Consider the following 26,186-nt stretch of genomic DNA (forward strand, 5'->3'; position numbering starts at 1 on the left):
ACCGGCCGACTGCACCCGCCAAACCTACACTAAGCAGAAAAAGCCCTAAAACCGGCCGGCGACAGGCCGCCGGCCTCTGCTGGACGCTACGTTGGCGTACTAACATGATAAGACTAGTCGGCGCCAATGGCCGAGCTGCTTGGACCCTCGAGCCTCGCCACGACATGGAGTGCCGCGCCGTCCAGGCCGGTGAGGGCCGCAAATGCCTCGATCTCCTTGTGGCTGATTGGCTCGTCGAAGCGTTTGATGAATTTCTGAGCGGCCTCCTTGGTCATCGCCTCCTCCGAGCCTAGGGCACCCAATGCCTGAACTAGGCGCATAGTCGCACGGTTGGCCACTGGGACATCACTTTTTTGCTTCTGCCTGTCTTGCACTTCGCCTGGAACGGACAGTTGCCGGCTTCGCCTGCTTCTGAGGTGCAGGCTTCGGGGTGCTGGACATAAGCGGCTGTGGAGCGGCGGAGAAGAGCGTGCGGGCCACTGACGGCTTGCCCTGGACCAGCTCCAGCCCCCCCACCATGGAGGCAAGGTCTTCAGCAGCAGCAGTTGGCAGAGCCACCGTCTTGGGGATAGAGACGGGCCGCAACCTGAGAGGAGTGCGACTGCCATCGCGTGCCGGGGTGCAAGCCTTCCTTTGTACCATGCTGGCGGCAGGGGAGAAGGACAGGGGCTTGGCGAGCGCGGCTTCAGCAGTTGCATTGATCTCGGAAAGCATGCTGTCCGTCCAACGGGGGGGGGGGGTGAGGGCTGTGTTGCGGTTTGCAAAAAAATCTGCCACTGGATCTTCTGGACTGGCCACGCGCTGCACATCCCCTTGCTGGTCAACTTGTGGCGGCACTTGCTGCAGCATCTCCGAATCAGAGGCAAGTTGGGGCAGTTGGAGCACGTTTGCAGGAGGTAGATGCTGGGGAAGCAGAGGCCTTGGCGGTGCAAGCAGCGTCACCAGGTCCGGCCTTGGGGTGGCAACAGGGAATGGCGCAGCATCAGACTTTGCCTGGGGTGGCTGCCGCGGGAGCTGGCGACGGCGGTGGCGCGGGCCAGGGGTCCTACTGCGATGACGCTCCGTGCTTGAGGATCGCGGCAGCAAGGAGGCCCTGCCCTGGCGCCCAATGCCGAGCAGGGTATCCTTCCAAGAGCGGCGGCTAGGGCCACTCCCATCGTCCTGGTCACCGTGTCGGGCTGGCATTCCCTGACAGCCCGTGGAGGCGACACGCGGAGCCTGCCTGCGCCGAGCTGTGGCAGCCGGCGGTGTTGGTGGGGCTTGAAGCAGGGGAGGGGCCAGGGGGGGGGGCAGCAGGATGGAGCAGTAGGTGTGCTGGTGCAGCAGCAGGGTAGAACGGTCGGCGGTCTTCTACGTTGAAAGTCCAGTCGAGGGATTTGACCTCCAGGAGTTGCCGACGCTCCTCATCGTCCGAGCCAGAGGACGACAACCAAGTGATAGCAGAAGCAGGGGAGCTCTGCTCGCGTGGGGTCCAGTCCTCCATGCGGTCGAGGTGGAAGAGGAGGGAGCTCCTCTCCCCTTCCGGCGGCTCAGGCACGGTGCGACTGGCATGCAGCAGCGGCGAGAAGCCCTGCATCTCCACCACACACCCAACGCCGTCTTCAAAGCACGAGAGGCAGTGCCGGGTGGGGATGTCGGTGAGGCTCCACACCCACGCCCAACAAGCGAAGGTGCGAGTGTCTCGGCGCTCGGTGGTGTGGCTGTCAAGCCTGTCGATGATGCAGAAACGGCCGAGCACCTCCTCCGTGCCCTCCAACGTCCACATGTCCAGGGGCAGCCACTCGATGATGATGCGGACATGCAACATCCATTTCTGGCGCATGGTCGTCCGGCCTCCATGGCTTGGTACGGAAGGGCACCCCGTCGATGTTGATGGAGTTGTGGCGTAGGAGAGTGTCGCGGTCAGCGGGAACGTCGAAATGGACTAGGAAGTCTTCAGGGTGGTGACGAGTGACACGCAACAGGTGTGGGCCAATGCGTAGTAGAGCCTCGATGGTACGACCCACCAACATCGGGTTCGCAGCGTTGAAGCTATCGGTGGCCGTCAGGAGCACGGCGTGGTGCTTGAGGATGAACCGAGCGTGCTCCATCGCTCTGGAGCGAATGACCACCCCATGGCTCTGACGCTGGCGGCGGGGCGGGGATGCAGGGACGAAGGAGGCCTCCATTGCCATCTTCAGGGGCGGCGGCGGGGGCGGCGGGGGTTGCGGACGGATCGGGGGCGACGGCGGGGGAGGTGCCACCCGGGAGGGGAAGTGCAGCCGATTGCGGACAGGGCCCCGGCCCGGCGGGGCGGCCCGGGGCGCGGCTGGGCACGCCGGCCGTTGGCAGTGGTTTGTTGGCGGGGCACGCGCTAGATTGGTGGCCTGGGAGAAGGCAGGTGAGGCAGTGGGTGGGATCTCTGCAATCTATCCTTCTATGCTCTGAGCTAAGGCAGCGCAGACAAAGGCCCTTGCAACGCCTTAAGAAGGCCCTCCTTGCGGCTTCAATCTCCTGATTCTGGCAGCATTGGCGCATTAAAGGTGGACGGGGGTGGCCAATATCCAAAGGATTGGCGCGGCACTGCTTTCTTGATTGCACTTGCATCCATCCAGCCTTGGACGCCGGCCAGAAATCGGCCGGGGATCCGGCGTTAGCAGCAGGGGGATAATGACCACGGAGCGCAGCCTAGGACCTGGTGGATCTGTGGGCGCAACGCATGGAGAGGACCGGGGATCCTGGGATCCGGCGCCATCAATGCCCAGAGTAAGCACAATTGATTTGAGGCGAGCGCCTCCACCAGCGCAAGGCAGCGGGTGGACCAGCAGGCCCGGGGCAAGGGCTACTGGATCCGGAGAGGGGCGCGCATCCGGGCCCCGGGGAGCCGTAGAACGCGGCGAGACCGCGGAGGCCTGCGTCGCTGGGACGAAGGATGGGGAGCCGGCGTCAGATCTGACCTCACCTTCCACTGACGAGGCCCAGTCGAGCGCCTCCGAGTCCGCCGGGGAAGCCGGGGAGCGTGGGCGTGGACTAGGCATGGGCGGCGAGGCGAGTGGGGGCACTCCACTACCCGGCGGGCAGGAGGGGGCGGTGGCCGCCGCGGCCGGAGTGGCCAGCGGCGCAAGGGTGGGTGGCTGGGGTGGCTCAAGGGTTATCACTCTCTTGCCAACTGCTGCTACTAGTAGCAGTTTCTTCTGGTGAGCAAACATCATCGACATGTAGAATGCATGCAATTGTTTATTGAGGTGTGTGCGAATGATCTGTATAGTCACTTATATATAGACACACACACACAAGTTATTCTTCTGTAGACAGAGCAAATCACACGGCTTATTAGCAGCAATCGTCTATGTTATTATTGGTCTTAGCACACATTTCTGATCATGGACATGTTTGCCGCGTGTCACACACATCTTGTTCAGTTGAACCGTTTCCATTGTGTTGTGCAATAAAGGATGCAAAGAGGGATCCTACAGCAGCAAGGACCAACTTCCCTACTTATAGCTCATCTAAAAAAACTCCCAAGTTAACTGTGATGAGGGTGGAGTAGTCATGAGATGGGTGACCGGATGGGAAATGGACTCGATATTAACTAGATGGATGGGTCACTGCAAAGGTTTATTATAAACCTTTGCAGTGACCCATCCATCTAGTTAATATCGAGGTCTTTGTTTTGTAATTTTTTGACATTTTTTTGTTTTTTGAACACATGTTGATTGGCTTGAAGAAGGTCTATCTCGTTACTTTTTGATCATTTTTGTTTTTTGAACACATGTTGATTGGCTTGAATGATGGTCTATCCCGTTACTTTACGACATGTTTAAAAAACATGGACCTCGAGGTTAATTCAACTAATAGGACGGAGCACTATATACATTCAACGCAATTAAATGTTTCCCAAAAAAGTGATATGATTTCTGTGAAACTTACAAGTCATGTATGTGAAATTAACCTCTGTGTACTTGTTCTCAAATTAACCTCCGAGCGTGTTTGCCGTGTATCACACCCATGTTGTTAAGTTGAACCGTTGATGTTCTCTACCCTTATCCAAGCAGTTCATTCGAGTGATCCGTATGCCGTATATCACTCACACCCTGATTTGGCTGACCGTTTATGTTGCTTTCCCTAATAGCAGACAATTCATCGGAGCAAACTGTATGCCATATGGCTGCCCATTTTTGTTGTTCTGTCTAATTGCAAATAGTTCGTCTGGATCAACCGTATGCCCATCACCGCACACGCAAGTAAAATCTGAACCGTGTTTGATGTACCCGCCATCGCAAACATTTTGCACCTTTTTGACGGTTATTTTACATCACTGTTTGCGATTAATGCATCGCACACAGTTTCATCAAAAGGTCTATGATCTTAGTGATGCGTTTGCAGCATCCTGCAGTAGTGCATCGACCAACCAGCATTCCGGGGTAAATTAAATTAAGTTTTTTTAAGCTTCAAGCGGAGGGCTAGCTAGATCGACAATGGTCTCCAGGTCGATCCCATCGGCGATGCGAGTGGCGGCTTCAGCAAAGGTCTCCATGAAATACTCAAACTTGAGGTTCTTCTTGTTCACCACTCAGAGGTTCTTCAGGTTCTCCTCATCCACGTTTTTGCAATGAACACGGACTAGTCACAACGCCATGTCAGCTCCACTTCAAGCGGCAGATTTCTTCCAAGCTTTCACCCAAGCGGGGACCTCGTTTAGCCTCATCCTCACCGACTCCAGGTCCTTCCGAGTCTCTTCACCTGCTTGCAACTCCGCATCAATCTGACCCGCAACACCTCTTGTTCGAGTTATATAGCCCAAGACATTCTCCAAGCGGTCTTTGAGCTAAAGGATGGCAAGGGCGGCGTGGTCAGCGACAAGCGACCTGGAAGGGTCTAGATCCTTCTCTATCCTCTCCAGTTCTAGTTCCTTGTTATAGCAATGCTCTGCATCGAAAAGGACGGTCTGTGAGAAGATGATCAAGGAAAATTTGGCAATATGGAGATTTCACTCGGCCAAGGAAACACTTACCAACGAGCTTCTCACAAAACTCTTCACAGACATCTTCGATGTGCTTCTCTTGGGCATCCTTCTTTTCAGTTAAGTGCAGTGACCTTCTACTCCAGCTTGACCTTCTCCTGAGTGAAGGACTCGACGGTGGCCTCAAGGTTCTTGATCTCCTCCTCCAACTTGCCGACTGAAGCTAGCTTCTCGTTGACAAGTTTGGCCTTGGTCCTTGCTTCCTTCTAGGCTATCGTCAGGTCCTTGTCCTTGCTCTCTAGCACCTGCTTCATGGTTTCTAGAGAAATAGAAGTCCTGAGCCTCATTACGAGTTGGGTATTCTTGCTATGAACATCTGTCGGAGTGAAATGATTCGGATCAAGAGGGAAGAACAACATTCAGCTATCACTCAGAGGAAACAACTTACCTCCCATGGCCTTCTTCTCCTGCCCCAGGCGGGCGCTCTTTAGTTTCTCAGCCTCCTAGTCGAGCTGAAGAGCTGCCACCTCCTTCTCCATCATGACATAGTGGGATCCCATCTCGCAAGTCCTCTGGAACATACAAAAAATAGTCAGTCGAAAGATCCTGAAAGGAAACCACAAGCAGTAACTCACAAGCATTCAAGCAGGCACCGCTTGAAGGAACAAGCTTGACCAATACCAAACTCTCGAGTACATCCTAGTTACTGAGTTGGCCGCGCACTACCAGGTGGAACAAGCTTGATCAATACCAGATCCTAAAGTACCCCTAATGCCGAGTGGAAAAAGCTTGATCAATACCAGATCATTGAAGTATCCTCTGACCTACTCCACTCGGCTGACCTCTGAGTCGGCGATGAAGAACACACTACAAAAAAATACACTTCCGTGATGATACGTGTTTGTCATAGTAGGTCACGTTTTCTGTTGTGCATGTACATCCATGACGATTTTATGACAAAATCAAGATAGTCATACCTATGCTGTCGTAGAAGTGTTCCATGACATTAGAAAAATTATCATCACGGAAGTGTCCACTTCCATGACGATAAATTGCGCGTCATAATAGTGCTTCATCAAGGGTGACCAACACATGGCATCCACCGTAACGGCTCGCTGTTAAGCTATCAGATCTGGTTTTAGATGCGATAACCCATTAACAGCCCGGACCAATGGTGATTTTCCACGTGTAAAATTCTCATTGGCCGGAGGCAACACGTGTCTGCTCCTCGGTGGGCCAGATGTCGCCCGTCCATTGGAGGAGACGTGCCTCTGATACGTCGAGACGTGGCAGGGCCCAACAGAGGCCCATATAGGTTAAAAAGGCCGGCCGAGTCAAAGGCCCATAGTACTTACTCAGGTACTAGTGGGCCAGCCCAATAATGGCCTGTTTAATAAAGGCCCATTTACGACCGAAAGCCAGATTTGGCCCATTAATTGTTCGCTGAATATTTGGGCCCAATTACAGCCCAGTGACTTTTGGCTTGTTAGAGGCCCGATGTAAACATGGGCCCATTTCAGCCCGGTGTGTCTTTCGGCCTGGGAATGGCCCGTGCTGCCCATGGGCCATATATGGTCCGGCGCAACATCCAGCCCACTAACGGCCCATGATAAAGGTGGCAACAGTTCAACCTAATGTGACTTTGGGCCTGTTAAAGGCCTGTCGTATAATTTGTCCCATTGATGCCTGTACTAAGCTTTCAGCCTCTTAAAGGCCCATGATATCAGTAGGCCAACTAAGGCCAGAGATATGTTTCGTCCTGGTAACGGCCCATCATATAACTGAGCCAAAAAAGGCCTGGTCTACATTTCATCCTGCTGAAGGCCCATCGACGACTAGTGAAAATTGAGGCCCAACATGCATTTCGGCCTGCTAAAGGCCCATGGTTTCTTCTGGTCCGTAACAGGCCAGTAGAATATTCAGCTTGTTAATGGCCCAACGTTACCTGGGCCAAACTAAGTGTTGGGTCCACAAAAGGCCCAACTAAAATTTGGGCCGAATATAGGCCGGAGTAAGTTGTGGGCCTGGCGCAAAGTGTGAAGGCCCTAATCATTCGGGCCCAAGAAAGATGCAGGCTGGCCCAATTGTGGCCCACTAAAAACCAGGCCTGTTAGAGGTGAATGTTTCGGCCCGGTCGATTACATCACATTTTTTTCAGATAGCGAATGATGGCAGTAACTAGTAGGAATTAAGAACAAATCTACTCTATACAATAAAAAAATTACGGCATAGTAACTTAGAATAAGCCTACACTATACAATAAAGGATTTATGGTATATTACATCCACTGGGCATCGAAGTTCACCACCAGTGATCATAAAGCGCAACGAAGAAGCAGATTACAAAAACTGGGCACCATTGTAGCGTAACAAAATAATACTGAACCGAGACCACTTCCAAGACAGTTCAAGAAAGGTTAGCCTTGCACGGGAACTGCTCCGCAAGCTGCTGAGCAAGGCTATGAGACCGTCCTAACATGTCGGTCATAGCTTCCAGGTGTAGCTGTTTAGCAATGAGGTTCTCATTGGTGTTCTCTGCAATCTTTCTTAGAGATAGGATTTCAAGTCAAAGTTGAGTTGCAGAATGCCTTTCTGCTAGAACTTGGAACTGAAGAAGTTGAACTGATCCAGACAGCGAATTCTGTGAGCTTGTCTGACTGCTAGTCTCAAGTAACTTGAACAGTACATCAAGACAAGACTTTGGGGTTTTCTCGCTATCTTCAAGATGGTTTGTCTTCTTTGCTGCGATATATGTTGGGTTTGTCTCACAGCCTTGAGCAGACTTGTGCATGCCATCAGGCATATCACCCTAAAACAAGCAGAGAGATGATAGGTTTTGCACGTGTATAAACAAAGATGATAACTGTGCTGTCAATTCCATCCAATTTCAAATTAGAAAATAAAGAGTAAGTTCAAAATATCAATAGCATAATTTGGCATTGTTCATAATGCGGGGAGCTTCACCACACTACTGGATTACCATGTCAACATAACAAGCATAGATGAAGGGCAAAGACAATCATTGTATCTATTTTTGGTTAATGTGCATGGCATGTTGTTCATATCATCAACCACATCAGTAAGATGAAATAGGAGATGACAAGGTGCAAACATGGGATACTTAACCACACACTAGATTATAGATCCACAAAAACAAGCATACATATAGGGAGTATTGAGTAATGTGCATGGTATGAATAAGGAATTTGGTTTTACAAGTAAAACTTGGAACTTACGGTACTTGCGAGCATGCATTTTGATAGAAACAACAAACTAAATAGCAGTAAACGATAGGGAGTATGAGCAAATTAAACAGCAGTTGAGGATAAAGGCTTTAGAAGGACTGCCTTACATTAACAGCTAACACCGACTTTATAATGCCCTTCTCCATGTCAAGGGAAGGATAACTCAAGAGTTTCAGCACAAAATCTTCTTCATAAGCATTGCCTATACTCTACATTTTGTAGAGAGTAATTATAGATGTGATAACTGGAAGGGATAGATGATAATGAAGATAAGATGCATATTGATGCTACATAATCAACTACCAATCCCTGGAAGTACAAGTGTTATAGGAAAAATGTACTGAAAAGAGCAATGGGCTACACTTATTCACTGACATTGTCTATGTATTAACTTTTTGGGAAGATTAAATATAGATATGATCTTTTTTAGTAAATGGTGGGCAAGGGAGATAAGATGCAGCATGCTACAGAACGAACCAATACCTCTTGCCATAATACAAGAGTGTTTTGAACACTGGTGTACTATACAAAACGTTCTTATATTATGGGACGGAGGGAGTAGCTGTTAACATAAGTACAGTGATAGACGACGTTCCGTCCTTACAAGAGGACTGCAAAGCTAAACCTCTTCAAAAGCATTGGGTTGATTCTAAATTTATGTAAGAGTCCATAGGATCTTATAATTTCCACCAAATGGACGATAACGAGGCTGACATGCGCAGTGATGCTACATAATCAAATAGCTATGAAAGTAAGTATGTTGATACAGGGCAAGATGTACTGACAAGAGCAATGCAGTGTGCAGTATAATTGCGAGATTCTATGGTCCCTTGAGAATGGATGTTCTTCTGCTAATAGTTTTTGTACAAGTGAGACATTAATGCAAATGCAGAAATGTAGTTTAAACTGTGATGTGATATCATAGACAGTACCTTACGCTGCAGACGAGACCAATGTGTAACAAGATTATTCCAGTCACTATCCGATAAATGTAGCACCGAAGACTTTACAAAAAATTCGTTTAGAGGCTTGCCATCGAAGTGCACTTGCCTCAGGTAGGAACGATACTTCATCAACGAGTGCTTGAAAAGTGCAACCAACCCTTTCTCGTCTTGACAATCCAGTTTGGTCCTCGCCTATTTAAAAGAATGAAATCTTGTGTTTTCTGTCAGCAAAAACATATGCAGTAATTACCATGAATAACATTAGTACATTACTTACGCGTAAGTTGCGGAGGAAGATTGGAAATTCTTCTGTGTCTGTGGTATAATCTTTCCATGAAGGAAAGATGCACACAAAGTTCCTGACAACAATATAAGCTTCGTCTTCTAAACTGGGAAGAAATGGAACATGGGTCCTATTTGCTACAATTGGGGCTCTCTCTGGTTCAAAAAGGGATTTGGCAACTGGATTTGGTGTACTCTTTGCTGAAATGGTTTTTTTGCATCGTAGAGCTGGTGCTATGTCAACTGGCATCATCATACTGTTTGCTACAGTTGGGGTCTGCTGAGTTGGGGCATCAGAAATGACCAGTGTAGTAGGGTTAGAGTCTGCTAGAGTTGGGGTGTTTTGTGGGTCTGGTGATATTGCAACTACACCTAATGGGCTATTTGATTTATCAGGTGTCACTACCTTTTCCAAATACTTTGCTTGTGCTCCTCCGCGATTAGCAATCACCCTCTTCCTTTTGAATGTCTGATACACAAGAACATCATTTGAATGGATAAATATGGTATGATGGCAGATGGAATATGTACTGAAAATGGATAGGCAGGGCGTATTCACATACACGATGTGTAAACTAAGCTAATGGCAGTGCAACAATGTAGAAGCAATGCAAAGCATAAGTTGCAAGATACGTGCGACCAATATAACCTTGGAAAGTTAGAGCAAGCACCTTGATGGATGAATAAGAATGGCATCTGCCTCTGACTGGTCCACTAGGGAGCTACATTGACTTAGGTCTCCCTCTAGCTCAAAATCACTATTAGGATCATATTCTGAGCATGAATCTGTAGGAGGAGAGCGCTTGCATTGCATTGCATCCAGGCTTGATTTCAGTCCCTTAATGCAAGGTTTGACAGCCATGGCATTGTTCTGCTTTATTCTTTTCATGCGCGCAAGCTCATAATCATTATGATGTTGTTCAGAATATGAGATTCATGAAAACATAAAAAGTAATCAGATTATCTATGGAATGCATTGCGGATTCAACTCGAAGAGTGTCTCCTTATAAACCCCTACATATGCAAAGTTCAACCCCCAACCGTGCTGACCAGACCACACACAGAAATACAAACCCCTTATGTCTCTATAACATGCAGACACACATTTCAAAAATGAAGTAGGAACATTAGAATCATATCAAATTCGTATTTGAACTAATAAACTAAGGAATTATGAGTGGCATAATGTTTAGCTTCAAGGGTGGAGTGTTGGTAGTGTGACACAAAGCAAGTAGGCAGATTGTATTCCATGTAAAATATCGTAGCCTATGTAAAAGCTGGAAATGACACTTTCTTTCTATAAAATGCAGTTCGTTGCCCACACATGATGGAAGAGATCACATAGAGAAATACTATTCACTCATGTCTATGGTTCCAGTATTTTGAAACAGGGTGTTCCACCCTAAAAGAATATTGACAACAAATATGATAAGGAACGCATAGATGTAGTGAATCAATCATTTATTTGTGAGCTTACTAGGACAAGTATGCAGAATTGTAACTGTAGTAAGAGACCGTCCAAAATATGAATCACGAAGTTTGTCTAGCACTTATTGATTGCAACTAATCGACGTGAATAATTGGATTATCATACCGAATGAGTAAGAAAGACAAGTAAAATTGTCAACAAACCTAGCCTGCAGTAGTAATCTAGGTCAATGTCACTACGACCAACAATCCAAAATGACTTGTGTCTCTTCCTAGGGCCGGAATTTTGAAACCCTGTGATCTTTACAGGTACTAAAGATTACTGAAATACATCTGAACCATTAAGTGTAGGTAGCACTCAACACACAACAAACCATAATGACAGTCCTGCCTAATGAGTAATGAATCAATTAGAAAATGGGTGATGAGGAGTGGCTGCTGAGTCTTGAGGACGTATCTCTAAATCGGGTTGGCTTAGTGGGTGCTGCATGCCTGAGCCCTGAACAGACTGGGAAGGTAGGCACTTGTCACGCCCAATATGCGACCCTATCCAAAAGGAACTCGAAGGTCCCACCAAGGATAGACCCGCATATTGAAACGCTTTTGCAAGGTGGATATCATTACATCAACATTACATAATAGATGGGGATACATACAAGAGGCATACAATGCCACACGAATACAATATCACAATACATAAGAGCATCATCCGACTATGGATGAAACACAAATAGAAACTCAAGCGACATCCACCCTGCTAGCCTAGGCTGCCGACCTGGAACCTATCCCCTGATCGAAGAAGAAGCAGAAGAACTCAACGCAAGCAAGCATCGCTCTCGCGTCATGATCATCGCACAACTTGTACCTGCAACTATTGTTGTAGTAATCTGTGAGCCATGAGGACTCAGCAATCCCATTACGATGGGTATCAAGACTAGCAAAGTTTAAAGGGAAAGGAAGGGGTAAAGTAGTGAGGTTGCAACAACGACTAAGCATATATGGTGGCTAACATACGCAAATAAGAGTGAGAAGAGAAGCAAAGGAACGGTCGTGAAGCTAGCAATGATCAAGAAGTGATCCTGAACTCCTACTTACGTCAAACATAACCCAGAAACCGTGTTCACTTCCCGGACTCCGCCGAAAAGAGACCATCACAGCTACACACACGGTTGATGCGTTTTAATTCGGATCAGGTGTCAAGTTATCTACAACCGGACATTAACAAATTCCCATTTGCCTATAACCACAGGCACGGCTTTCGAAAGATTATACCCTACAGGGGTGTCCCAACTTAGCCCATGATAAGCTCTCGCGATCAACGAAGGATATACCTTCTCCCAGGACCCGATCAGACTCGGAATCTCGGTTTACAAGACATTTCGACAATGGTAAAACAAGACCAGCAAAGCCGCCCGATGCGCCGACAATCCCGATAGGAGCTGCACATATCTCGTTCTCAGGGCAACACCGGATAGGTCAGCCTACGAGTAAAACCAGACCTCGAGTTGCCCCGAGGTGGCCCCGCAGTCTGCCCGGTTCGGACCAACACTTAGACAAGCACTGGCCCGGGGGGGGGGGGCTAAAATAAAGATGACCCTTGGGTTGGCCGACCCAAGGGAAAGGTATAGGTGGTGGTGAGGCAAATGGTAAAACCAAGGTTGGGCCTTGCTGGAGGAGTTTTATTCAAAGCGAACTGTCAAGGGGGTCCCATAAATCACCCGACCGCGTAAGGAACACAAAATCCAGGAACATAACACCGGTATGACGGAAACTAGGGCGGCAAGAGTGGAACAAAACACCATGCATAAGGCCGAGTCTTCCACCCTTTACCAAGTATATAGATGCATTAATAATATAAGAGATATTGTGTTATCCCAACATAATCCTGTCCACCATGGAGCAATCTTCAACTTCACCTGCAACTAGCAACGCTATAAGAGGGGCTAAGCAAAGCGGTAACATAGCCAAGCAATGGTTTGCATAGGAAAAGTGTCAAAGGTTAGAGGTTCATGGCAATATGGGAGGCTTGATAAACATGTGATAGGTAGCCTAGCAAAGCGATAGAACGAAGCAACTAGCATAGCAATGATAGTAGTGAGATCCAGGGTAGCGGCCATCTTGCCTGAAATCCCGCAAGGAAGAAGAACGAGTCCATGAAGAAGACGAACGAATGAAGCCGAACCAAGCGTAGACGAACGAATCCTCACGATCGCAACGAAACAGGAACTATCGAGAAGAAGCACACAACATGGTAAACACACCACACATGAACAAGACATGATGCACAACAAGCATGATGCATGACAAAGCTACATGAAGCTACTCATGGCAAGAGATGATGCAAACAAGAACAACACATCAAAGCAAGTTTAAATGAGGCCGGGAACAACATATAACAATTCCGGTAAGTCCTCATATGCATATTTCGAAGTTGGTCCAGATCTGAATAAACCTTATGTTCAAGTTGTTAAACAACAAGTTAAGATGCACCAAGATGATCTACACAAGATTCTAGTCAAGTTACATATAAAGTTTATTAGATTTGGAGCTACGGCCTAGAAGATATGAGCAAAACAAGTTAAACATGGCATTGATGCAAAATGCACCCAAACATCAAGAAAACACCTCAAAACATGAATGCAACATGATAATATGAAACTACATGCAATTCTAAGCAAGTTTCATATAGAGCACACTCAAAACGGAGCAACGGTTCAAACACATACACTCCATACAAGTTTAAAGGACAAGCTGTCCAAAACAGCAACTAGGCATATTGCAAGCATCAAAACAACATGCTACAACAGCTCAACATGATAAAAAAAAGCATGGACATGATGTACAGGTAAAGCATTACAAAACATGAACACTGAGCTATCTCCAGAAATCACTAGAACATGCTCAAACACACATGGCAAGATTGCAAATAATAACAATTCAGACTTTGCAGAAAATAACATCACGTTGCAATGTTTAGAGCTATCAAACAACACGTTACAGGAACTTATCATGGGAAACAAAGGCATGGCATGAACCTACTAAACCCATAGATCGAAAGTCCCTTACTGACCATGAGCCAAAAAGGATCAGAAAATATGATGGCACCCATGTAAACATAGCAAGTTATAATACAGATTCATACATGGCAGAAACAGAATTATGAAGACATGTTGGTGAGCTTGTACCAGTCACCACAAAGCAATATATGGCATGGCAAGGCACCCAACAGTAAGAAGGCATGTTTATGAAGCTAAGCATGGCAATAGCAAGTTCATAGGATGCATGGAACACTAGCAATAATCATGGCAACAACTGAACTTAATGTTAACAGGCTGACATCAACATTATCAAGCAACTTTGGAGCAAGATATGAACAATCTACAGCAATCCATAAATGCAACCAGGGGCATGGATGGATAGAGCATGACATGTAGAACAAAATATATTTAGTGAACATCTCCAGATTATGCATAGAATGATTAGTAGCAACATGTTTACATAGCATCACGAAATAACAGATTCAGCCTAGCAAAACAGCAACAATGAGTACACTACTTAACAAGCTTGATTCACTCACCACAAGTCATTGCATGACAAGATAAGCATAGCATCATCAAGAAGACATGTTTATGAAACAAACCAAGGCAAGAACAAGTTCATAGGATGCAAGGATCAACTACAACAACCTTGGCAAAATTGAATAACATGTGAACAATCTGCCAGGAAACATTTTGTAGCAAAAGTAGAGCACGGAAATAACATGCTAGACTACTCCATAATTGCAAACAGTGGCATGAATGGCTAGAGGATAAGAATATGTTCAAAACATCCTTACTGAAGTATCTCAAAATATGCATGGATCTCTCTGTAGCAACATGTTTACATGGCATCAAAATAACAGCAGAACATGGACTAAAATCAGCAACATCACGAGGCCTAGTTTGCATGCTTGTGCTAGTCAGCACATTGATCACAAAAATACATGGTAAGCACCTCTGTAAGATGGCATGGTATAGATCAAAACACATGTAGACATCAACCTCATAGGATGCACACATCAATCATGGCAAAAATGACAAAAGAGCAAGTTATTACAGTTTCAGCAGATTAACATCATGAAGCACTCTTGCAACGATGATTCAGGCATCTAGATGAGCTCAAATGAAAATGATACAATGGAATAAAATGATGTACTCGTCGAGGCGAACAATTTGACATATTACACGCACGAAGCAGAGCTACGGATGCACACATATGATGCTATGAACATGGCATGATAATGCAAAAATATTCGGGGACTTGGACGAATTATCACCTCCGAAAAGTCAACCCGGGACGGGACGGTTCCGGGACGGAGCGGATTGGGACGGGGCACCGTGTTTGATTGGTGGTGGTGGTGGATCTGGTCCATCTTCTCTGGATCCGACCTGAGAAGAACTCCGGCGAGCGGCGGGCGGCTCCGGCGAGGTTGGTGCGCAGTGGAGGCGACGGGGTCGACGGGCGGTGCGGCGGAGGGCGCCGGCGCGGGGTCTCGGGCGCGGGAGGAGGCGGCGCTCGGGCGCGGGCCCGGGGAGGGCCAGCGATGGGCCTCGCGGGCTTCGGCGGCGCGTGGGACGGGCGACGGTGACGTGGCGGCGCGGGAGTGGCTGAGGCGGCGGACGTGTCCGGCCGGGGACGGACATGTCCGGCGCGGCGCGGAGGGGAAAACTAGGGTTTGGACCCGGGATTTCGGAGGGGGAGGCTTATTTATAGTTTCTGGGAGCTAGGAGAGTCAAAATGATGAGCGGTTTTCTCCCACACGATCATGATCGTACGACCGAGAGCATGGCAGGGAGTTAGATGGGTTTTGGACCAGTTTGGAAGGGCGTTGGGCTGCAAGACGAAAGAGGCTTTTGCGGTTACCCGGTTAACCGTTGGAGTACCAAACGACCTCCAAATGGCACGAAACTTGACAGGCGGTCTACCGGTGGTATACCAAGGCTGCTTGGCAAACCTCAGGCCATTCCGAGAAAGTTTAAGACCCGCACACGAAAACAAGGTCTGAGAGGGGCGACGGGCGCACGCGAGAGGTCTGGACTGCGAACGGACAACGGAGAGAAACGGGAGAACCCGAACGGATGCAAGTTTTGAAAAACATGCAGATGAAAATGCAGATGATGACATGGTAAAATACAACACGCAAGCAAATGACATGGCAACGACGGCGAATAACTGACAGAAACCTGGTGCATCGAAACCGGGGCATTACAGCAGGACAGCACGCCTGGGCAGCGGTGACGCTGTTGGGCGAGCGGCTCCTGACCTCCTTTTAGTCCGGTGTCTCCTCCTAGAGTCATGCCGTCTGGGGATGGCAAGTTTCCGGTGAGGCAGGCGGCTGGGGGCGAGTAAAGATTGGAAGTGCACAATAGAACAGAGGGGAATCGGGGCCTGGGACGAGCCAAAATCCCAGGGTGGGCTGCGGCCCACCATGGGCACCCTGTAGAGATACACACCCGAGCATCGAACATGCATTTTCGAAACTAATATAGGAACATTTAGCTGACCAATTAAACGACTATGTTTTAATAATATCTGATTCGTATGTGAACAACTAAGATTGTTTAGCTTGATGGGTGGAGCAGTGCTATTATGACACGAATCACGTATTCTGATCGTATAGTGATCATAAAAGGGGGAAACCCTAAGCATTTTTTTTAGCAAAAGAGGATTTCCCTATGATTTCTATTAAAGAAACCACCAAAAAACCAACATGATCAATTAAACCCTAAGCATGATTAATTAAACTGTATTATGACTGTGCCATGGCAGATTTAAAGCTGCAAATCGGAGAAATGATATTTAGCATCCATTGTTTGCTTTGAACTAAGAACTAAATTCTAAGAGCTGAAAAGAAAGTAGAGTAACCAAGTTATGATCTATTTTCTGGTTGGGATCAAAAAGTTGAGGAGATATGAAGTACCACCTCTCTTGCGGCGCCGTGTAGGCATCATGGGTGCGATGGCTGTCGGTGGAGTTGAAGCAGATCTGCGATGGTAGTCGAGCACATCGGGGGATAAATCCCGTTGCGGTGGAAGAGAAGGTCGTGTGAGCGGCCCCGACAAAGAGGACGACAACGCCGATGAAGCGAGAGGACATGATGCAAGGCTCTTGGTTCATCGCTGTGGATGAGAAACGTCCATCTCTAGCAGTGGATGACGTGGTCTTGGTAGGCGCTCCCGCATGGTGGAGGACGTGGTGATGGATGGGGTGGAGGACGGCGACGATGGATGGGGTGGCGGACGGAGGCGACTGGTGTGGGGATGGTGTTCTAGCGCGGACGGTGTCTGAAAGGGAAAATGGAGGGAGAGGTACGGGGAACCATTTTTTGGGATGCGCATGTCTGAAATATGGGAAAGTTACGAACTTAGCCCCCGTTTAAAATTTGGACGTCTCGTCGGTTGGGGATAGGACGGTAATCTTTCATCTCGCCAATATTTGCCCAGAGTGATTTCGGGCGAGGAGAGGGTGTTTTGGCGCCCGTGGTTGGTTTCCACGGTGTATGAACGGGGCTAACAGGTAGGGCGGTCGTGTCACGTCTGAGTGAAGTTACAAACCTGCCCCTATTGAAAATATTTGCCTACATCGATTTCGGCCGAGTCGAGTTTGTTTTGCCGCCCACCATGTATGAATGGGAAAATGGAGGGAGAAACAGAGGTCTTTCGGACGAGCTTGAATCAAATGTGTTTTGTCGCCCATGTTTCGCGCCCACCATGTCGAAATGGGCTCAGAGGTGGTCGTGTCACATCTAATTGAAGTTACTAACCTACCCCTATTGAGAGCAGTGGAAATAGGGACGATGGATTGTCCGTGTAATGGGTAGACAGTAATTTCCATCTCCAAACACTTGGCTTCGGGCAGCCGACGTGGGAGTGGACATTGTGCCGCTTCTTTCGAATTTTGGAACAATAAGCATCCACGTTTACCCTAGCAAATAAATTCGAATCCATTTTGTATTCCTATACGAATCTTTACAAATCATTCTATGTGTTTTTATATATCTTTACGAATCCACGAGAATGTATTCCACTGTCATATATGAATATGATTTACAAATGCCGATACTCAAATTCAAAAGCTAGAATCCAGTTTAAGGTGAATTCGAATATTTGGAACACTTTATGTCCAACTCAAATATCACACGCAGCATAATGTGTACTCCCATTTAGATATGTACACAAGCTATGTATCAAGATTCAAATACCGAGTCAATCAACCAAGAATGTACATAACTAACAAACATATAAACACTTATAGAGTATATGGATCAATAATATCAACTAACATACATAAGCTAGGCCGCTGTACTTTTTTTTTCTAGAACAACATCCTTTTTTTAGCGAAGCTACTACAACATCTTGGCCCTTTCCGATGCGTGCCACTTATGGTCCATCTATACTACTATTATTGCTGAATGCACATTCAACCCAATTGGCATATTTGTAGGTCTGGCACATCAATCAAAATGAAATGTCTCCGAGTCTTATCAATAAATACATACTTGTGCTCAAATAAAATTACAAACCAAAAAACAAAAAAAAATTATTACATGATCTATAAAACAAATGGTTTGATTGATTACATGAACAAACAACACAAAGGTTATTCATGGAAAGAACATTTCACCTATGATTTACCAAGTGGGAATTTAATTTCCTTTTTTCCTTTAGGACCTTAACAATGCGGTCAGTCTCAGCTTGCTTTGTTTTGAAATCCACCAAATATTTAATGGTTGTCTTGAGTACTGCTTGTGATTTTGTTGTTTGCTTCCTCAACATGTCAACTTCATCTGTAAGTGCAGAAGCAGAATCTCTTTCTACCACTAGTTTAGCCTCTAGAGCATCAGCAGTTGGCAATTCATAATGCACGGTTGGGCCAGTGCCACTGTTGTGGGATGATACAACGTCCATGGGGACCTCGCTCTTTGATCTTGCGCTAAACTGTTTTGCCATTAAAGTTCAGTTTGGATTCCGAAAAGTTGAAGTTAGCAAAACATCTCAACTGGGAGTTATAACAGCAAACTAGTTAAACAAACAAGGAATTAAAGAGTTTTAATTGGATGCTGAAAAGTAGTTATTAACATCATTGTAACCGGTTGTTGCAGCAGCAAAGCAATTAAACAAACAAGTTTTGCAAAAGGTACCTATTGTGGCATTGGAGTTTCTCTTGGATCCTGAAAAGTTGAGTAGCCAGTAACATGATTAGAGCAACCAGTTGCAGCAACAAAGCAGTTAAAGAAACAAGTTTTGCAAAAGGAACCTGTTGTGGCATTGGAGTTTCTCTTGGATCCTGAAAAGTTGAGTAGTCAGTAACTTTATTAGAGCAACAAGTTACATCAGCAAACCTATTACACAAATATATTTTTGAAAATGTACCTACTGTGCAATTGGACTTCCAATTGGATCCTGAAAACTTGAAGTTGGTAAGATGATTACAGCAACAAGTTACATTAGCAAACCAGATAAACAAGGAAGTTTCTGAAAACATACCTGTTGTGCCAACGGAGTTTTAGTTGGATCCTGCAAACTTGAATGTTAGCAATCAATAAATAAAGTTTTGCAAGAGCCATAAGAAACTAACACCAAACTAGTAAAACTAACCAGTTTTGGCAACATATTTAATTACACATGAACTAGTACAACTAACAAGTTCTTGGCAATGTATTAAAGTAACAAGTCGGTACCGTTTACCCGCAACACAGACATCTGTATATTTATTTGATGTAAGCAAAATGATTCCAACACATATATAAGTTAAAAAGACGGTGTCCCTCATATAAACCTGACAATTGTCTATCTATGAACATGCAAACATTACTAGTGCTACAAGTGATAACAGCAAACCATTTAAACAAACAGGGTATCAGAACGTAAATTACAGGTGAATTCTGCTGCACCCTACAAGTATATATGACCAGATATCTACGTGCTTAAGTAGCTATTTAAGTTCAGGCAAACAGGTAATTCTTAACAGTAAGTACGAAACACATAGATAGGCACAGTCTACAATAGGATTAATGGGCTATGGCATTATGTAATCAGTAGCAAACTAATTTAAGCCATGCAACATAGTTGAACAATTTGGCAATAAGTGGCTAACTAAAATTCCGAGAAGCAGGTAACTGAACTTACGCTAGCTCTTTGTACAGGCACACTACAAATTCTTTTTCACTTACAAGGTTCTACGAAGGAGTCCATGGCATCAATTGCTTGGATACGAAGTCCCAATACTTCTTTATTCCCACACTGCATTGGTAAGTCGAATGGTTAATCTGGTAAGACGGTGCATCCTTGATATATTATATGAGGACGTGTAGTCAGACTAGTTGTAGCCACACACATCACACTGGCTTTTAATGTATATTTCATGCAATTATATTTGGCATATCGAGATCTAAGCAATCTACAATAGGATGGTCACATTACTAGCAAACTCAGTTCATAGAAACAAGCAATCCAAACATTCTGTGGGTAAATCAAAAGCGTCACTGGAATTTTTTCACCACCACAATCATACACGCAAAAGGGGCGACGCCCCCATAGGGGCCGGTATGGGCGGCCGCCTCGGGTGGCTAGAAAGTGTGCACCTAGTTTGAGTCGTCCAGGTTGGCCTAGGTTAGTTTTGTTTGTCCCAACGCACGAGTAGACAATGTAAAAAATGAAGAAAAATGTTTCAATTTGGGATGGCCAATAACGTAAGTGCAAGGCAGGCCCTATAGCAGGCTCGCGGCCGAAACGAGCGCCTCCCATATCGATCGACAACAGGAAAAATCCCAATTCGTTTGCTCCAGCCTCCAGTCTGGTTTGCTCCTAACCTAGCGGTCGCTGGACAGACTGACATAGCACTTCCTCGCGCCCTCGTTGGAGGGCGGTCACCGGGCTTAAAGAAAACGGAAGGACAAGAAGATGAAGATCCAACCCTGGGTGTAGCCTGCGTGGGAGGCAGTGGCGACAACACGGGCATGGCATCGAGCTTGCGCAAACGTGTCAGATTTCGGGTTCCGGCACACCCTTGAGGTTTGAACTATGGGGTGCGCGCGAAGATCTCTCCTCTACCAACCCACGTCCCAATGCGTCGCTCGGAATCTAGGCTAGCAAGATGAACAACACAAGGGACACGGGATTTATACTGGTTCAGGCCACCATTGTGGTGTAATACCCTACTCCATTGTGTGGTGTCTGGATTGCCTCAGGGGCTGATGATGAACAATACAAAGGAAGAACTGCCTCGCGAGGGGAGGAGTTCTTGTGTTGGTGTGGGTGGTTCTAGCTAAGGTTCGATTGGTCGATCCCCCGCCTTGAGAATGGCTAGTCCTATCTATAGAGGCCTTGGTCCTCTTCCCAAATATTGAGCGGGAAGGGCGCCAACAACGACCATTTTGAAGGGGAACATCTAGTACACTTATCCTGACTAAAGTTGGTCTTCGACTGCCAAAGGCCCTGACGATGACGCCGTCTTGGGCTCCATGATGACCTCCATCCTGCCACCCTGCTGGTCTTGGTCTTGTTGCACCGAAATGGTAGCCTTTGCCTGATGCCTTGGTCTATGCTTGCTCCCTTTGCACCAAAGAGGAAACAAGGACATTGCGCAGGCCGGCGCCCTCCTGGTCTTGATCGTCGTGGCTTGTGTCATGAGCACCTCGCGAGGTACCCTGCCTTGATCTCTCCACCTCCTCGCGAGCCTGCCTGGTGAGGCCGTTCCTCAGGAAGCTTCCTGTCGTCCGCCCCGTGAGGGTCTTGAGCTTGAGTTGATGAAGATGGGCCGCACTGGGCCACTGCCCGAGCCACGCCACATGCCGCAGGCAGGCAAGTCTCGGGACCCCCGTTCCTAGGACGCCGATAGTAGCCCCCGGGCCCAAGGCGCGCTCGGACTTGGCTTAGAAGAGAAGCGAAGGGGCAAGTGCGAAGCGCCGCGGGCTCCAACAGCCTGTGGCCTTGGGCGCCATGTGGCGGTTGATTGGACGTGGGCGCCTCCACTTCCCCACGCTGCCTCGGCAACTGCTCGACTTGACAAGTCCCTGCATGCAGAAATGGGTCATGATTACCTGTGATCATGGAGGCCGACGGTTGGCCTCCTCCGGCTATAAAGGTGGGAGAGCGCTAGCTCCATTGTACATCTTCCGCCCAGCTTCCTTCTTTCTCGCCATCTCAGTTGCTCGCCGTCTTTTATGGCGCCGCCAAAGAGGTTCTCGGCCGCGGAGAAGAGGAAGGCTCGTCAGGAAGGGCCTGACTCTTCCCCGCACAAGCGCGGCCGAAGTCTTCCCCGCAAGCATCCTGCGTCTCCCGCAACGGCTCCCCGCGGTCGCGTCTGTGATCTCCCGCGTGGTGATGCATGCCTGGTGGGCGAGGGAGGGCGTGTCATGGCCGCGTGGCCTCCGGGGCCGCACTTCCACTCGGCAGAGGTGCTGCCGGAGTTCGGCGTGTGGTTAGTGGACCCAACCGGCAGCTGGCTCCAGCTTCCTCGGTTTTTTGCAGGTGAACTCCCGGCCGGCACTCCTGGCGGCCTCTGGCTTCAAGCAGACAGTTGCTGCAGCAGGGCCTCTTGGGCTTTGATAGAGATCTCCGTCACCGGGAACGTGGCCCTGACCCGCGGCTGGCAAACGTTTGCCCACCCATGTGGCCTGAGCCGGCGGTGCACCCTGCATTTCAAGTTTGACAGCGATGCCACCCTCTACGTGAGGGTGTTTGGTGAAGACGGCTGTCATGTCGGGTGATGCCCCGAAGATGATGATGGCGGCCGGGCGCCCAGCCTCAGCGATGGTCGGGGCGAAGATGAAGGTGGGCGCGCGGCCGTGACCAGCCTTCGCGCCGTCACGCTCGCCTTGAGGGAGGTAGTGGGTCAGCCCGCCGTCGCGCCTCAGTGAAGCGTGAGGAGGGGTCTGACTGAGCTCCGGAGGCAGTATGAGCCCTCGCCACGAGTCGGTGCCGAGCAAGCCGCGACTATTTTTTTTCTCCCTTCCCTATGCAAAGAGAGAGCAGTGTAGGGCCCCGTAGGGGCGTGCTGGACTGTTGCCGTTAATTACTATGCTATCTTCATTATTCCTGTGCTGTGTTTTGGTGCCGCGAGCTTGCATGTAGGAATTACTTAGCTCGGGGGGACTTGCCGCAGTCTTCGCTTCTCGAGGCTGAGGCCTTGTTGCGCGCTTCGTGGCCTGCAAGAATTAGCCAGGAGAGGTAACTTCTAGTCTCGGTCATGAGGGCAACCGACTCAGGTCCCGTGTTCGTGTCGCGATGCCCGTAGGGCAAGGATCGGGAGGAGTGCTCCCGCGGTGGACTTGGATAGGAAAGCCTCTCAAGACTGGGTCAGGAAACACTCGCGAGGTCACCCGCGTAGCACCCTCGCGAGACTTGCGAAAGAGAAAACGAGTCAATTTGGCGACAAAGACAAAGACTCATAGGTCGAGGACGGCAACGACGCTAAAAGCAACTTCCAATAAACTACAAATAGGGACGAACAAGCCAACTGCAGAAAGCAAATGAAAAAGCCGCGTCTGGCACCTAATCTAGTCTTCGACATCTTCTCACCAGCGCGGAGCTAAGTGCTGCCACTGGGCATGGGCGGGAGCCCCCGAGGCCCAGGGCGACACTCCGGAGACTCCAGGGCGTGTACAGCCCCAACTCGTTATTACGTGAGAGTGTCACGGGCGGCGAGCTTCACAGGCATTGGCCTTCTTCATAGGCACCGGGCCTTTTCTTGAGGGGGGGTCGAGCTTCACAGACGTTGGCCTTCTTCACAGGCACCGGGCCTTTCCTTAAAGCGACAAGCTTCACAGGCATTGGCCTTCTTCACAGGCTCCGGGCCTTTCCCACAGGCACTGGGCCTCGCTTCAAGGGTAGAATCTTCGGAGGTGCTGAATGTTCCACGCATTAGGGATGGGCACCCCCTCCTTGGTCTCCAAGCGCGCGGAGCCGGGCCTAGAAACATGAACAACCTTGAACGGGCCCTCCCACATAGGAGAGAGCTTGTGCAGCCCTTCCCTGGAGAGCACCCGTCTGAGCACAAGGTCTCCTACCTCGAGAGTCCTGGGGCGGATGTTGCGGCAGTGGTACCATCACAGCGCCTGCTGGGATCTTGCCGCCCGCAGCGCAGCCTCCCGACGGCGCTCCTCCCTCAGCTCGAGACCCGTCCCCCGCATGGCGTCCTGCTGCGCTTCGTCGAACGCCAGGACCCGCGCGGAGCGACACTTGACCTCGTGAGGGAGGACTGCCTCTGCTCCGTAGACGAGAAAGAATGGGGTTTCCCCTGTCGACTTGGTCGCGATCGTGCGGATGGACAACAACATAGACTGGAGCTTGTCGTACTAGCCCCTGCCACAGGCCTCCAGCTTCTTCTTGAAAGTCCTGGTCTTGAGGCCCTTCAGGACCTCCGCGTTGGCTCATTCAGCCTGGCCGTTGCTCCGAGGGTGCACCACTAAAGCGTAGCATATCTGCGTTCCAAGATTAGCACAATATGTTTTGAAGAGATTGCTGGTGAATTGAGAACCATTTTCGGTGATGATGCGGTTAGGTACTCCAAATCGGCTCACGAGGCTCTTGATGAACTTGACTGCGGAGCCTGCTGGGATGGTGCGGACAGCTTCCGCCTCAGCCCACTTGGTGAACTTGTCGACGGCGACGTAGAGGTAGCGATAGCCCCTGGTGCCCGAGGAAACGGGCCCAAGATGTCCAGCCCCCAAACTGCGAATGGCCATGAGAGGGGTATGGTCTGCAGGCCCTGAGCCGTCTGATTGATCTTCTTGGCATGGAATTGGCAGGCTTCACAAGCCATCACCAGCTCGACAGCGTCGTTGAGCGCCGTGGGCCAGTAGAACCCACTGCGGAACGCCTTGCCAACGAGGGTTCGTGACGATGAGTGGTGCCCACAGTCTCCGCCATGTATGGATGCCAGCAGCTCTTTCCCCTATTCCCTGGAAATGCAACGTAGGGACACGTCGTTCGGTCGCTTTCGGTAAAACTCTCCATCCTAAATGCAGTATGTCGTGGCTTGCCGGGCCACGCGTTCTGCGTCTTCCTCCTTTTTTGGCAGAGTCTCTTGCGCCAAGTAGCTCTTGAGTTCCACGGTCCAACATCGCTCCTAAGGCTCCAGCGCTAGGAGCAAGCGTGCTGCTAAGGTCAGGCCATAGGACGGAGCTCCCGAGGCAGGTGGCTGAGGGAGCTCCGCCCGAGGCTGTGCTACGTTCGACAGTGGTGGCACCGCTGAGGGTTTAAAGAGCCTTTCCTCGAAGACTCCGGGCTCCTGAGGCAGCCGCCTGGATGCCTTTTTTGTAATGTCATCAGCCTCCTGATTGGTGCTGCGGGGCACATGCTGCAACTACAAACCCCAAAACTGCTTCTCAATTTTGCGGACCTCTGCCAGATAAGCCTCCATGTGCTCGTCCTTCGATTCATACACCTTGTTGGAGAAGTTAACGAGGAGTTGCAAATCTCCCTTGATGACGAGGCGCTTTACCCCCAAGGCCACTGCAGCTTTCAGGCCTACTATCAGTCCCTCGTACTCTGCTATATTGTTGGAAACCTTCTCTCCATGCTAGAAACATAGTTGCACGGTGTAGTAGAGCTTGTCCTGAGTGGGGGATATGAGTACCGCGCCTGCCCCCGCGCCATGTCGCGAGAAAGCTCCGTCAAAGTACATAACCCAACCATCCGACACCTCACTTCCTGGGGAAAGCGACCGGTCTTCGCCTGCTTCAACTCCCGGTGCGTCTGTCCATTCTGCTACAAAATCTGCAAGTGCGGCTTTCTTAACGACCCTAGTCGTGCTGAATTCCAACTGAAACGCTTGCAGGTTGATGTTCCATTTGGCGACCCTTCCCGCTGAGTTGGGGCTCCTAAGGGCCCTCTCCAACGGATATGCTGAGACGACCTTGATGGGGTGACCTTGGAAGTAGTGCTGCAGATTCCGAGAGGCCACCAACAGTGTGAGCAGGAGCTTCTGAGGCATGGGGTACCGTGCCCTTGCATCCCTAAGCACTGTGTTGACGAAGTACATGTGATACTCGATGAGAGAGGGTGCAGCGATGGGGCCCGCACCCTCTGGGGAGTCGAGCGCCTCCTGAGACGCAAGAGCCCCCAGCTCTTGACGGACTGGTGGAGCCCCCTCAGCCGTGAGGATGTCCCTTTGCTAAGGCTGACTTGTATCTGCCGAGGGTGTGACCCTTGCTGGGCCTTCATGGTCCGGGGTTGCTGTGACTGGTGCGGTCTTCGCCCGACGCTCCTCCCGGACGGCCACCGAAGGCGCTGGCAAGTGGAACAGCCATATGCGCGGGACGCCGGTGAGTGCCATGGGCAGCCAGTTGGCCATGACCCGGTCA

Source organism: Triticum aestivum, chromosome 6B (genome assembly GCF_018294505.1).
Source record: "Triticum aestivum cultivar Chinese Spring chromosome 6B, IWGSC CS RefSeq v2.1, whole genome shotgun sequence".
In the NCBI taxonomy this organism is placed as follows: domain Eukaryota; kingdom Viridiplantae; phylum Streptophyta; class Magnoliopsida; order Poales; family Poaceae; genus Triticum; species Triticum aestivum.